The sequence below is a fragment of the Rhinopithecus roxellana genome, chromosome 5 (assembly GCF_007565055.1).
Source record: "Rhinopithecus roxellana isolate Shanxi Qingling chromosome 5, ASM756505v1, whole genome shotgun sequence".
NCBI classification, from domain to species: Eukaryota; Metazoa; Chordata; class Mammalia; order Primates; family Cercopithecidae; genus Rhinopithecus; species Rhinopithecus roxellana.
This window is the reverse complement of record NC_044553.1, coordinates 9,236,726-9,252,389: the sequence shown is the minus strand read 5'-3', so window position 1 is coordinate 9,252,389 and position 15,664 is coordinate 9,236,726. Positions and strand designations below refer to the sequence as shown.

General features: G+C 40.6%; 1 protein-coding gene and 1 pseudogene across 2 annotated transcripts in view; one reads left to right on the top strand and one right to left on the bottom strand.

Moving 5' to 3' along the window:
* The window catches only part of LOC115897460 (fermitin family homolog 2-like), a 74,957-nt gene that overhangs the window by 40,216 nt on the left and 19,077 nt on the right, over positions 1-15,664 (top strand). The gene's annotated exons all lie outside the window — the stretch shown is intronic.
* On the bottom strand, positions 6,555-7,233 carry LOC104669160 (annotated as a pseudogene). The gene has a single exon (XR_004057538.1). The product of XR_004057538.1 is annotated as a 60S ribosomal protein L9 pseudogene (transcript).

The following is a 15,664-nucleotide window of genomic DNA, read 5'->3' as shown; positions in this document are numbered from 1 at the left end:
TGCAGCCTCCACCTCCCAGGTTCAAGCAATTCTGCCACAGCCTCCTGAGTAGCTGGGATTACAGGTGCCCACCACCACACCCGGCTAATTTTTGTATTTTTAGCAGAGGTGGAATTTCGGCTTGTTGGCCAGGCTGGTCCTGGACTCCTGACCTCAAGTGATCCACCTGCCTCAGCCTCCCAAAGTGCTGGGATTACAGGCGTTAGCTATCATGCCCGGCCAGAAATCTAGATTTAACAGTGCGTTAAACTAATAAGAGCCTTCTTTTTCACGTAAGAAGTTACTTGAGAAAATGAAGTGGTTGCTGGAACTGGATTCGTTGTTCAGTTGTGTCTTCACGGACAAACTCTTTCCATCCCTCAGTTCCTCACCCCTCAGCATGTCAGGTTGGCCTCATGATTGTAAGATGCTTCCTAGAGTTCCAGGCATACATGGATTGAGTAGCCCTCATCTGAAATTTGAAATGCTCCAAAATTCGAAACTTTATGACTGCCAGTGTGACATTCAAAGGAAATGCTCATTGGAGCATTTTAGTCAGGTTAGGGGTGCTCAACCTATAGCTGCATTCAGGAGGCGGAGTATCCACCTCTCTTCCACACCTGTGTCCTAACAGCAAAGCAAAACATCCCGGACGCCCCCCTCACATCCTCCTGGCCCACCTTAGGTCATATGACTGCCCTTAGCTGCAAGGGAGACTGGGGAAACATGAATATCACTTAACTTTTCCAGTTTCCTTATACTAGCCGCAAGCAAGAGGGCTGAGAAATGGCAGGTCAGTTAGCCTGTCAGCAGACCTGCCAAATGCCCTTTTTAGTATCTAGTCAGTCAAACTGAGCAATAGAGCCAGGAGTTTAAAGAAATAAAAAATGAAATTTTTATTAAGGAGAGGACCCAAGGGACATCTTATAAGCTGTGTCCTTTAATTGTATTTATCGTTTTGATCAGTTTTGTTACGGTATAATTTAAGGTAAAATAATCGTAATGGCAAAATTCAGTGCATTTTGACTAATGGACCACCAGCAAGATATAGGATAGTCCCCGCATGCCCCTCTTCTGGCAGTCCTCTTTACCCTTCTGACCTCTGCCAACCACTTATCTGCCTTCTACCACTATAGTCTTGCCTTTTCTAAAATGTCATATAAATGGAATCCTACATTATTTGGTCTTTTCTGTATGGCTTTTTCTACTTAGTATAATGCTTCTGACCTTCATCCATATTATTGTGTGTTATCAACGCCATTTTATTACTGAGTAGTACTTTGTTGTATGGATATACCGTAATTTGTTTATCCATTCACCAGTGGAAGGGCTGGGGCTTTTAATTTTTTAAAAAGCTTCTGTGACCATTCACTTACAGGTCTTTGTGAACATAGGTATTTACTCAAGAGCAGTAAAAGCTATGAGTAGGTTTCTGGGTCATATGATAAGTGGATGTTTCACCTTGTAATAAATAGTCAAATTCTTTTCCAAAGTGACTGTACTATTTTGCATTCTGCCTGTCAGTACTTGAGAGTTTCAGTTGCTCTGTGTCCTTGAAACATTTTTCAGTTTGGGGTATCCTAGCAGGTGTCAGAGCCTATCTCCGTGTGGCTTTAATTCACATTACCCTAGTGACTAATGTTGTTGAGCATCTATTCATGTGCTTAATTGCCACCATATAATGGTGAGGTGTCTGTTTGAATCCTTCGCCTGCCTGTCTTTTAAATTAGGCTGTCATGTAATTGTGTTGTAAGCATTCTTTGCATATCCCAGATATGGAAATTTTATTGGATATGTTTTGCAAATATTTTCTCACAGTCTGTGGCTTACCATTTCATTAACAGTGTTTTCTAAGAGCAAAAGTTTTCATTTTGGTGAAGACCAATTTGTGATCTCTGTTGTCCCATTTCTTTTCTGTTTCCTTCCTTTCTAGTAGATTAAGGGGTTTTTGGTGGGGTTGTTTTTTGGGGGTGGGAGGTGTTTTGATTACATTGATCTCCACTTGTGAATTACTAGCTATTACGACCTTCATTTTGCCATTTTAGTGGTTGCTCTAGGGTTTACAGTATATGACTTTAACTTATTCACAGTCTACCTTCAAATAATATACTACTTCACACATAGTATAATAACCTTACAGCAGTTTAGTTTCATTTCTTCCTTCCTGTCCTTTTTGTGTCATGTATTTTACTCCTATATATGCTAAACCCTACAATGTTGTTTTCCCCCAAAGCAGTAAAGTATTTTAAAATGAGCAAAATGGTCTTTCATATCACATATTTCCCATTTTTCAGTGCTCTTTGTAAGTATCCTTTCCATGTAGTCTCCTTTTTCTTCTACCTGAAGAACTTCATATGCCTCTCTTTTTATAGTGCAAGTCTACTGGTAATGAAGTTTTGACTTTTTGTTTATAAAAGTTTTGATTTGATCCAGGCACAGTGGCTCATGCCTACACATAGTCCCAGCACTTTGGGAAGCCAAATATCACTTGAGCCCAGGAGTTCGAGACCAGCCTGGGCAACATAGCGAAACCCCATCTCCAAAAAATACCAAAAAATTAGCTGGGCATATTGGCATGCACATGTAGTTCCAGCTGCTCACGAGGTTAAGCGGGGAGGTTAAGCGAGGAGGATCTCTTGAGCCTGGAAGGCAAATGTTGTAGTGAGTTGAGATTGTGTCACTGCACCCCAAATTGGGCAACCGAGTGAGACCCTGTCTCAAAAAAAAAAAAAAAAGTTTTGATTTTCCCTTCATTTTTGAAAGATACTGCAGCTGGGAGAAGAATTCTAAATTTCCCCCTACCCCCCAGTAATTGATGTCCCTCAGTTGTCTTCTAGTGTGCATAATTTCAGAGAAGTCTATTATTGTTCCTCTATGTTTTATGTCTGCCCTGGAAGATTTTATCTTTACCCTGGTTATCAGCAATTTGATTATGATGTGTCCTGAAATCATGTTTTTAAGGTTTATTCATATCTTCGAGTTTATTGATCTTTCTGCTGCTAATCTGCTGTTAATCCCATCCAGTGCCTTTTTCATTTGAGATGTATTTTTCATCACTAGAAGTTTGATTTTGGCTTCATTTTTATATAGATTTTTCATTTTTCTCTTTATTATGTTTGTTTTCTTCTAGTTTCTTAAACATGGAATATCTTTATATAGCTATTTCAGTATTTTTTATCTATCATCTGAGTTATTTGTGCTTCCCCGCCCCCACTCTTTACTCCCGGCTGTGTGTTGTTATGCGTCATAGTGGCTGGATTTTTTTGTATTGAGTAGTCTTGACTTTTTTTTCTGGTCACCAAATTACTTGGAATTAGTTGGATTCTTTTGCTTTGAAGCTTTATTAGGGTAGACCAGAGGCAACATTAGCCTTAGGACTAATTTAGCCTCATTACTGAGGTCATAGTCTTCCGAGAGTTCTTCTCAGTACTCTGTGTAGTGGTCTTTCTGCTCTCCTTGATGGGAACATTAACTCTTTTAGCCGTTGATTCTTTCTGCAGTCTCTGGTAGCTTCCTCTTAACAAATGCACAAATAGGATTCAGCTAGACTCCAGGAAACACCTCTGCAGACCTCCGGAGCACTCTACGTGGAGCTCCCTTCTCTCCTGTCCCCTGCCCCACACGTTCTAGCCACCTTGTCATACCTGAATGCCATTCCAGATCTCTCAACTCTGCAAGACCAGGCCCCATGCGCCCCTCTCCTGCCCATAGGCAGTAAGCTGGTGCACTCAGTTCATCCTTTTAGTCTTTCTTTTGTGCATCTTGTTGCCTAATGTCGGAAAGTGTTTTTCTTTTCCTTTATTTCTTATTGTTTAAATAAAACAGGAGAGTAAGTCAAGTTCCTGTTACCCCAGCTTACTTGAAATCCTCCATTCTTCATTCTTCCTAGATATTCTTCTAGCCTTGCATCTTTCTTAGAAAGCCATCATATGCTCATTGAAGCATTACGTATAATAACAAAACATTTCTTTAACCAAAATTTTGAACTGAACACACTCAAGGCTGAACTCATGGTATTCCTTTCCAAATCTCTGTGCTCCCTCCTCCCTCTTGTCCGCCTTCCCCCAAGCAATCACCATAGTAGTAAAAGGCTCCTCCATCCCAGGTACACATACCAGACACATGGGAGTCATCCTTAGCATTGCCCTCTTCCTCACCTACACATCTCATTATCACCTCCAAATGTTTGTTTTGCCTCAAGGGTATGTCTTCAGTCTTCCCACATCTCTCCATCTCCACCCTCCACTCCTCCGGTATTCCAGCCACCACCTCTTCCTGCTCTGGGAGCCTCCTAAGCAGTCTCCTTTATCCATTCTTGTTCTTTCCAATGCATTCTTTATTTAGTAAGCAGAAAGATTTTTTAAAATTATTTTTTAATCAAAGCAGTAAATGCAGAATTAAAGTAAAAAAGGCTTGTACCATGAAACTACTTTACTGCCTGATTTCTCCCCAGTGCCTGGTTGCATTCTCTACCACTTTCTACTATTTTACTGTTTCTGGCTTTCATTTTCATAATTCTAAATATGTGCTTATACTGTTACTTTTTATCAATTTTAGATATCTGTTGATGTTTTTCCACTCAATCCTTTTTTTTTTTTTTTGAGATTAAGTCTCGCTGTGTCCCCCAGGCTGGAGTGCAGTAGCGCGATCTCGGCTCACTGAAACTTCCACCTCCCTGGTTCAAGCAATTCTCCTGCCTCAACCTCCTGAGTAGCTGGGATTACAAGTGCACTCCACTACACCCAGCTAATTTTGTATTTGTAGTAGAGACGAGGTTTCACCATGTTGGTCAGGCTGGTCTTGAACACCTGATCTCAAGTGATCCACCTGCCCTGGCCTCCCAAAGTGCTGGGGATTGCAGGCATGAGCCACCTCACCTGGCCTCAACCCTTTCTTCTTTATTATAACTGTTATAATTTTTGGCTGAATCACTGTCATTGTTGACATTAACAAAGCAGACATTTTTACTTTCTGAGCCAAAATGTGTATTTTTACCTTTCCTATCTCGTATGCCTTTTTTTTTTTCCCCCTCCTTTTAGAGATGGGGTCTCACCATATTTCCCAGGCTGGTTTCTTTTCTTTCTTTTTTTTTCTTTTTTTTTTTTTTAGAAAGAGTCCTGCTCTGTCACCTAGGCTGGAGTGCAGTGGTGCAGTCTCGGCTCACTGCAACCTCCACCTCCCAGGTTCAAGAGATTCTTATGCCTCACCCTGCCGAGTAGCTGGGATTACAGGCACATGCCACCACGCCTGGCTAATTTTTGTTTTTTTGTTTGTTTTTTCTGAGACAGTCTATCTGTCACCCAGGCTGGAGTGCAATGGCATGATCTTGGCTCCCTGCAACCTCCACCTCCCAGGTTCAAGCATTTCTCCTGTCTCAGCCTCTTTAGTAGCTGGGATTATAGGTGCATGCCACCATGCCCAGCTAATGTTTTTATTTTTAGTGGATGTGGGGTTTCACCACGTTGGCCAGGCTAGTCTTGAACTCCTGACCTTAGGTGATCCGCCCACCTTGGCCTCCCAAAGTGCTGAGATTACAGGCATGAGCCACTGTACCCAGCTTAGTTTTTGTATTTTTAGTAGAGATGGGGTTTCACTATGTTGGCCAGGCTGGTTGCAAACTCCTGACTGCAGGTGATCCACCCACCCCAGCCTCCCAAAGTGCTGGGATTTCAGGCGCCAGGCTGGTTTCTTACTCCTGGGGTCTCAAGCAGTTTTCACATCTTTGCTTCCCAAAGTGTCGTATGTCTTTTTATCATTTGCTACTTTTGCAACATGTATCTGTTGCTGATTTGTTTACTTTCTGTTATTCTCCTTAATTTTCAACATGATCAAATACGTTTTCAGATTATAGTCAAACTCCCCACTTTTCTTTTTTTCTTCCTAGACATCCTCTTGCACTCTGGGGTGGATATTTTCTTGGCCAAGGTGGAAAGTCACAGCCCTAGGACTTACCTTCAGCATTATCTTCTCTTCTCTCTTGTATTTTGTCTTTGAGTTTTCCTCAGTGTTAATTTGCTCTCTTATGTTGGTGGAATATATTCTCCATCAGGACAGTAAGAAAAAGGTGAATGGGATGTAAATTTTTGAGATATTGTGTTTGTCTTTATTCTGCCCTTTAATAGAGTTGTTGGATCAAAAATTATTTTTCCCTCAGAATTTGGAAGTCATTGTTAAATTATCTTTTGGCTTCCAGTGTTGCTATTAATAGTCCTGATAGTTTTCTTTTTTTTTTTTCTTAAGAGACAGGGTCTTGCTCTGTTGCCCAGGCTGGACTGCAGTGGCACAATCACAGCTCACTCTAATCTCTAACTCCTGGGCTCAAGCAATCTTCCTGCTTCAGCTTCTCAAGTAACTGGGACTACAGGCGTGTACTACCATGCCTGCCTAATCTTTTAATTTTTTGTAAAGATGGGGTACCACTATGTTGCCTAAACTTGTCTTGAGCTCCTGACCTCAAGCAGCCCTCCCACCTTCATCTCCCAAAGTGCTGAGATTACAGGCATGACCACCATGCCTGGCCTCCTAGTAATGTTCTTGAGTTTGTTTGTTTGTTTTATGTTTTTTTTTTTTTTTCCCCAAATCAACAGGTCTTTTATTGCATCATTTAAATATCACAAGTAGGTCTTAGGAGTCATCTGGCATCTTCTTTCTGTAGCTGGATAACTCTTAGATCTTATTCATCAGGCTGCTGAACTGTTCCTTTTTCAGAGACATAGATACCATCCAAAAATTTCCTGATATCCTTGTTTTTAACTGCTGTGACTTGCTGAAATCAAAGCCGCTGAATTTGAAACAAGCTCAATGTCATTTCCTTCAAGGATTAATTCGTCTTTCTGGGCTTGAGATACTGAACAAGCAACACCTGGTCTCATCCAAACCCTGCGGATGTATTTTTCACCCAAGAAATTTCGGATTTCAACAAGAGACCCATTCTCCTGGATAACGACGTTGATGGGGAAGTGAGCATACACAGACCTCATCTTGTAACGGAAACCCAGTGTAACCACCCTTGATCATGTTCTGTACATGACTACAAATAGTCTGAACGGTAGCCAGTTCCTTTCTGTTACCCCACCATTTGTCAACCCGAAGCCTCTTTTTTTTCTTTCCAAGAAGACTGAGTTCTACATTGATGTGATTGAAGTCCCTCCGCAGGGTTCCTCTGGGGCCCTTCACGATAACTGTGCGTCCCTTCAGAGTAATGTCAACGTTTTCTGGAATGTCGACAGTCTGATTGCTGAGAATGGTCTTCATTCTTGCAGTAGACGCAGCAAAAAAAGCTTGAGTTTTATTTTTAATCTTTTTTGTAGACTGCCTTTTCTCACTGGAAACTTTTGGGATCTGTTCTTTTCCCTGCCATTTTGAAATTTTGTAACAACGTGCCCTACCTGGTTAGGGTTTTATTTTCATTCATTGTGCTGGAGACTTCTGACCAGGGGATATTGCTTGTATTTATGGGAAGTTGTTTCATAATATTATTTCCTTGATAATTTCCTCCTCTTCGTTTTCTTTCTTCTCTCTGTTACTGTTGGTCAGACATTGTTCTTGGATGGATCCACTTGCTTGACCTTTTTCTTTTTTGGTGGCTATCACATTTTAATTTTCAGTGTTTTGGGGTTTTTTGTTTTTTTGGGTTTTTTTGAGACAGAGTCTTACTCTGCCACCCAGGCTAGAGTACAGTGGTGTGACCTCAGCTCACTGCAACCTCCATCTCCCGGGTTCAAGTGATTCTTCTGCCTCAGCCTCCCAAGTAGCTGGGATTACAGGCACTCACAACCATGCCTGGCTAATTTTTGTATTTTTAATAGAAACAGGGTTTCACCATGTTGCCTAGGCTGGTCTCGAACTCCTGACTTTGGGTAATCCACCCGCCTCGGCCTCCCAAAGTGCTGGGATTACAAGCATGAGCCACTGCGCCTGGCCAGTTTTCAGTGTTTTATATTTCTATCTGGATGTTTGTACACAGGTATTCTTAAATATATTTAAGATTTGTGGACTTTATATAAGCTATACTTCAACAGAATAGTGAAAATAAATGGAAAGGACCCTTCCCCCTCCATTGTTAATATCTAAAGTAAAATCTCTTTTTTTTTTTTTTGAGACAGAGTTTTGCTGTTGTTGCCCAGGCTGGAGTGCAGTGGTGCGATCTGGGCTCACTGCAACCTCCACCTCCTGGGTTCAAGCAATTCTCCTGCCTCAGCCTCCCGAGTAACTGGGACTACAGGCACACTCCACCACGCTCAGCTAATTTTTTTGTATTTTTAGTAGAGACAGGGTTTCACCAAGTTGGCCAGGCTGGTCTTGAACTCCTGACCTCAGGTGATCCACCCACCTCGGCCTCCCAAAGTGCTGGGATTACAGGCGTGAACACCACCTCTCATTGTTTTTTATATTCTCCTGTTTATCTCTTCTAGATGTCATTGTCTTTTTCTCAGCCTCTTCATTAAGCATGTTGTGTTTTGTTCTCTGTAGTCTGTATCTTGTCTGTTTCTCATAAGTTATTTTTTTGTTTGGTCTCTTGTCTTTCCTGTTAGAAGGTTTGTTAGTGTTGCAGTGCTGCCATAACAAGTTACCATAAGTTTAGCAGCCTGAAACAGCACGAATTTATCTCACAGTCGCTGTAGGTTAAAGGTGTATACACAGTGGCTCACCTGTGTCCTCTGTAGAGTCTTTAGTGGCTGAAGTTAAGGTGTCAGCGGGGCTGCGTTCCTTCCTGGAGGCTCTGAGAATGAATTTTGCATGATAGACTTTGGTTCTGTGTGATTGTAAGACTAAGGTTCCCTCTGGCTTGTCTGCCAGGGGTCATTCTCAACTCCTAAAGGCTCTCCACATTGCTTGTGGCCCCCTTCCTCTATCTTCAAAGCCAGTAACAGCAAGTCAAGGTCTTCTCTCGGAATTTATCTGACCATTCCTGTCTCATCTCTCTTCTGCCTGCCTCTGCTGTTCTGAGGCCTCATGTGATTACATTGGGTTCACCCAGATAACCCAGGATAATCTCCCTAAAATGAGTTAATAAGTAATCTTAATTCATTTGCAAAAACTCCTCACAGCAGTACCTAGATTGGTGCTTGTGTAACCATGGGTAGGGATCTTAAACCTTTAGTATTCTGCCCACCACAGAAGCCTTTCTCAAGTGTCTAGTAATCATTGGCTGTCTGGCTGGGGCACTTTTTTTTTAGACAGAGTCTCGCTGTGTCACCCAGGATGGAGTGCAGTGGCGCAATCTCGGCTCACTGCAAGCTCTACCTCCCGGGTTCATGCCATTCTCCTGCCTCAGCCTCCCGAGTAGCTGGGACTACAGGCGCCCGGCACCACACCCAGCTAAATTTTTTTTTTTTTTTTTTTTGTATTTTTAGTAGAGACGGGGTTTCACCATGTTAGCCAGTATTGTCTCCATCTCCTGACCTCATGATCTGCCCACCTCAGCCTCCCAAAGTGCTGGGATTACAGGCGTGAGCCACCGCGCCCGCCTGGGGCATTATCAGTGCCTAATAGGAAGCTCTATATTGTATGAATTTTAGCTCATCATCCCTCTGTAAGGTATTTAGACATATTGAGCAAGCTTTTTCAAACATCAGTATCTAAAAGATCTTTTCCCTAGGGCTATTCAGGTTCTGCTTGTAAAGGATCCTAAAGGGTGTGTGTCTGTGGAGTAGGTTACCTGAGTTTAATTCAGTAATGAAACAGGAAAGGGATGTTGGGGCAGACTAAATTTTTTCAGGTAGTCTGTCTGTTTTCTGTGCCTCAGTTTGATGATTAGAACAGTGAATCAGGGTGTTTCCCATTGGTACCTCCTTCTACAAATACCTTGGTTTTATATTTATCCAGTTTACAAAGTTCCTGTTCCATCTGACTTCTGCCTCCCAAAACTTTTCTGAGATTTATTATCCAATATTTTCTTCCATTTTGGGGGCCCTTATAGGTTTATGTTTATTGTTTACATGATTTTAAAAAGGAGTGAAAATAAATGCACATATTCAGTATACTTTTTTAACCAGAAAGCTTTATCTTCCCTGAGAACCCTTCTTTATCTCAGTTTCTCAATTCCTCACCCTCATGCTTTTTTGTATGTATAGTAATTATATAGCCTGTACATATTAGACTAGATTTGTCTTCTGTTTGATAACATGCTAATTATAATGAACATTAAATGTCATTGCTGTGGCTGGGTGTAGTGGCTCAGGCCTGCATTCCCAGTATTTTGGGAGACTGAGGCCGGAGGATTGCCTGAGCCCAGGAAGTCGAGGCTGCAGTGAGCTGTGATCACACTAACACTACTTCATTCCAGCCTGGGTGACAGTGAGCCCCGGTCAATTCATTTCTGTATATTCTGTTATAGAGGTTCTAGAGCACTGCTTTGCATAGTGCCTCATAAATGCTAGCTTATCCTGATTGAAATGTAAAATTGAGCATAAATTAGTATAGTATTTTGGTATGGCCATTTTAAAGTTTTCATGTCTCACAGTCCTCTGGGTATGTTTTATTTTGATATAAATTTTTTAAAATTATTTATTCTCTCCTCCAGCCCCACTCTTACGCATTTAGAAATCTTATACAGATTTCTAAATCTATTCATTACTTCTTGATACAAGGCATACAGTAAATCAGTGAGTCCTAAATTCTCATGTCAATGAAATAATCAGTATCTTAATGTGGAGAGTTAGGTTTACTTCGTTATTGTTGTAATGAAATGAAAATCACTTATTCACACTTCATATGCAGCCAATGGCTACCCAGTTCCAATATGGAACTACCTACCATTAGAAAAATAAGAAGTCATTCTTCCTACCCTTCATTCTCTCCCTTCCCTAAGCTAGTAATTATCAAGAAGCTCGAGGCTGAGTGCCGTGGCTTACACCTGTAACCCCAGCACTTTGGGAGGCCGAGGCCGGCTGATCATTAGGTCAGGAGATTGAGACCATCCTGGCTAATACTGTGAAACCCCATCTCTACTAAAAATACAAAAACTTAGCCGGGTGTGGTGGCAGGCGCCCGCAATCCCAGCTACTCAGGAGGCTGAGGCAGGGGAACTGCTTGAACCCGGGAGGCGGAGGTTGCAGTGGGCTGAGATCGCGCCACTGTACTCAAGCCTGGGCGACAGAGCAAGACTCCGTCTCAAAAAAAGAAAAAAAAGAAAAAAAGCTGGAATCAGAATTGCTTACAGAACTTCTGTAAAACAAGCTGCTGGAGCCCTGAGCTAATGCAAAAATCTGGGGATATGGCCCCGGCATGTATTTTTGATATTATTATTATTGATTTTACAAGCAATTCTCATGGGCCCATCTAGTTAAGAACTGCTTTATCTACTTAAGACTGATGAAAAAGCTACTTAATAATCTTTTACTAATGTAAATATGCATATTAATATACATTTAATACTACCTGGTTTGTGAGCCAGACAGAAAATGACCTAGGAACAAAAATACATTTGAATCATGGAGTACGGTGACTCTCAAACCTCGGGGATATGCCGGAAACATTTGGGAGAACTTTTCGAAATGTAATGCTTGCTTTACTGTCTCCCACTCAATAGTGCCTGTGGTGACTTTGATAGAAGCATATCTTATCTCAGGCATGAGATTTGTTATATAAGGATTTGTTATTTATCCTTCAATACTTTTTAGATATTTCATCACATACTAGTACTTCATTTACTTTGGAGAAATGAATGGGTGGAGAGATAGATTACCCCACCACCACCGTCCCTCCACTGAACGTTGAAGCAGTGTAGACAACTGCTTATTCAGAGGCTTGGAATTTTCTAATGCCTTTATCTTATCCCAGTGTGGCCCCATTGGCATTTAAAGCTGAGGAATCATTGTGAATTAAAAGTAGAATTCATAAACCATTAGATCTCTTCACGTGTTAAATCTTATTCCTTTAAAAATAACTCTAGGAAATCATGATGCAGCTGTATTAGATAAATCTTAGGTTCAAAAGATACACTTGAAATCACTTCTGAGTTTCTGAACCTACCTAATTATAGCAATCATTGCTAATCCATGAAACCCCAAGAATTACATTTGAGGATAAGTGGGTTAACTTTATAACCTAAATATACAAGAATGAAGAAAATATTTGATTTTTAATTGTGTAACTTTAGCTGGAAAATGCTGTAGTATGTTTTTTAAAAAAAATCAGATATGCCTAGATGCTTTCAAGAAAGTGGCAGAATTTAAGGAGCAAGTATTTACTCGTTAACATGATTTCTGCTCTTTACTAGATGTACTTACCCCAAATTTATTAATAATTAAAGAGCAGTTATAGTCACCTACTCTGTGGTCACATATTCATTCAGGATAGTTCTTCTGTTAATTCCATTTTCAGGTTTCAGAAAACCCATCAGAAAATAGCCTGTAAAATACAGAACAAAATAAAAACCTAGTTATGTCCCAGAGTGTTCTTTCCTTTCTTTCTTTCTTTCTTTCTTTCCTTTCTTTCTTTTCGTTCTTTCCTTCCTTCCTTCCTTCCTTCCTTCCTTCCTTCCTTCCTTCCTTCCTTCCTTCCTTCCTTCCTTCCTTCCTTCCTTCCTTCCTTCCTTCCTTCCTGTCTGTCTTTCTTTCTGTCTGTCTTTCTTTCTTTCTTTCTTTTAGACGGAGTTTCACTCTCGTTGCCCAGGCTGGAGTGCAATGGCATGATCTCAACTCACTGCAACGTCCACCTCTTGGGTTCAAGTGATTCCCCTGCCTCAGCCTCCCTAGTAGCTGGGATTACAGGCATACGCTACCATACCCAGCTAATTTTATATTTTTAGTAGATACGGGGTTTCACCGTGTTCACCAGGCTGGTTTCAAATTCCTGACCTTAGGTGCTCTACCCGTCTCGGCCTCCCAAAGTGCTGGGTTTACAGGCGTGAGCTGTCATGCCTGACCGAGTGTTTCTAATAGTAACATTGAAATAACCAACAGAAAACCAGACCAAAACCCATATACTTATTAAAATAAATTATTTGGGCTTGTTATTTAAACATGGACAAAAAAAAGAAAGTCCAAGGTGGTTTGCAGTAATTGCTACCATGTTAATTTTTACATGCAAATTAACTTTGATTTGAAGAAATCTTACAGAAAAATGAGAAAATATATATAAATTATTAAAAACACATGAAAAGATGTACGTTACTACTAATCAAATACATAAAACAAGAATATATATCCATCTTGTTCCATCTTTGCCTTAAAATTATATTATAACCTTTAATCCAGTAATTCTACTCCAGTGAATTCTGAAATAAAATATGGACAAAGATGGACATAGATGTTTGTAGAATTATTAAATATTGTTTACAATGGGCTCAATATTAGAAGAATGATTAAATTGTGATTTATTTACATAGAATATTATGCAGTTGTTAAAATGATCATTTACTAGTCATATTTCATCTTTTATAAGCACATTTTATTTTTTGCCCTGTCTTATGGTACTGAAAGAACACATTCTAAATGATTCAGTTATTTATATTTTGGAGGGGGGGGGGTAACTTCCAAATTTCTACCATGGGGTGTGTGTGTGTGTTTTATTGTTTTGGAGATTGTCTTGCTCTGTCATCAAGGCTGGAGAGCAGTGGCCCAGTCACGGCTCACTGCAGCCTGGACTCCCAGGCTCAGGCAGTCTTCCCACCTCAGCCTCCTGAGTAGCTGGGACTCTAGGTGTGCACCACTATGCCTGGTTAATTAAAAAAAAAAAACTTTTTTTTTTTTTTGTAGAGAAAAGGTCTTCCTATGTTGCCCAGGCTGGTCTTGAACTCCTGAGCTCAAGCAGTTCTCCCACTTTGGCCTCCCAAAGTGCTGGGATTACAGGCGTGAGCCACCTTGCCCGGCCTCTCTTGTTAGCCGTTTTATAATTAGAGGAAAAACATTAAGACACAAATACTTACAAAGCATTTGTTATGTATCATTTAATTTATACAACTACCTCCTGAGGCACTATTCTCATTTGAGATGAGGAAACTCAGACATTGACAGGCTGAGTAGCTTGCCCAGAGTCATACAGCTAATAAATAGTGGAACTAGGATTTGAATCTAGGTAGTTTGGCTGTGTGCTTCCACCTTAAATTGTGCCTCATCAGCTCTGTGGCAGCATGGTAGGATCCTACTTGCAGGTCCCCTACAAACAAAAAGCTTTCTGAATTTATAATACTGGGTTGAATCTAGTGGATATCATGGGCTCCTAAAGCTGTAAACTGCCACATGTAAAATTTTGATCCAGTAATTAGCAGTCTACAGCTTTACAAGTTTTATAGTGATATGAATTGTGTTGTCTGTTCTCTTCATACTCTGGCATATAGTGTAGTGCTGCAGACATTGTAATACTCAGTCATGGGCTGCATAGCAACATTTTGGCCAACGATGAACCACATATCCAATGATAGCTCCTTAAGATTATAATGGAGTTAAAAATTTTCTGTCTCCTTGTGATGATGTAGCTTTTGTAATATCGTAATGCAATTACTTTATTTTTTAAATAAATTTTAAAAATAAATGCAGCGACTGGGCACGGTGCCTCACGCCTGTAATTCCAGCACTTTGGGAGGCTGAGGCGGGTGGATCACGAGGTCAGGAGATCAAGACCATCCTGACTAATAATAGTGAAACCCCACCTCTACTAAAAATACAAAAAATTAGCCGGGCGTGGTGGCGGGTGCCTGTAGTCCCAGCTACTGGGGAGGCTGAGGCAGGAGAATGGTGTGAACCCAGGAGGCGGAGCTTGCGGTGAGCCCAGATAGCACCACTGCACTCCAGCCTGGGTGACAGGGCGAGACTCGATCTCCAAAAAAAAAAAAAAAAAAAAAGGTGCAGTGGCTCACACCTATAATAGATCCCATTACTTTGGGAGGCCAAGGAGTTTGGAGACCAAACTCATGGAGCCTTGGCATCATGACAAGACCCCATCTCTACAAAAAATAAAATGAAATTGCCTAAGGACACATTTATCAGAACACATCCCCATCCTTAAGTGACGCATGACTGTAGACCTATTGCTTCTCCTTTCTGTGGCTTTTCTTTTTTACTGTTAATTTTTGGGTTCTTCATCGTTTCACACTGTTTTTTAATTAACTTTATTGTGGTATAATAGATACAATAAACTGTATCCGTTTAAAGTGTAAAATTTGAGTTGTGACAGATATTTATACCTCTGAAAGCACCACAATCAACGTTCAGAATATTTCTGTCACCTGTCAAACTTCAGCTCCCAGCAAATTGATCTGCTTTCTGTCACTACGGATTTGTTGGCATTTTCTGGAATTTTATGAATGGAATCACATATACTCTTTTCTAATTTGTCTTCCACTTAATATAATAAATTTGAGAGTCATTCATTTTATTGCATGTGTCAATAGTTTGTTTCTTTTTACTGATTGATGAGTTGTGTTCCATTGTCTAAGTAGTATACCATTGGTTTGCAAATATCACATTTTTGTTTATCCATCTGGGTTATATTCAGTTTTGGCTTTTATGAATCAAAGTTATTACAAATGTGCTTTTCATCTTCTTGGGTAAATAACTAGAGGTAGAATGTCTTGAGTTGTGTGGTACATGTATGTTTATACAGAATTGCTGAGCTGTTTTCAAAAAATTGTCTCATTTAATAGTCCCACCAGCTGCTTACGAGAGTTCGAGTTCCTCTTCACATCCTCACTGACACTGGGTAGTATGTCTTTTTAATGCTGGCCTCTCTGATGTGTGGA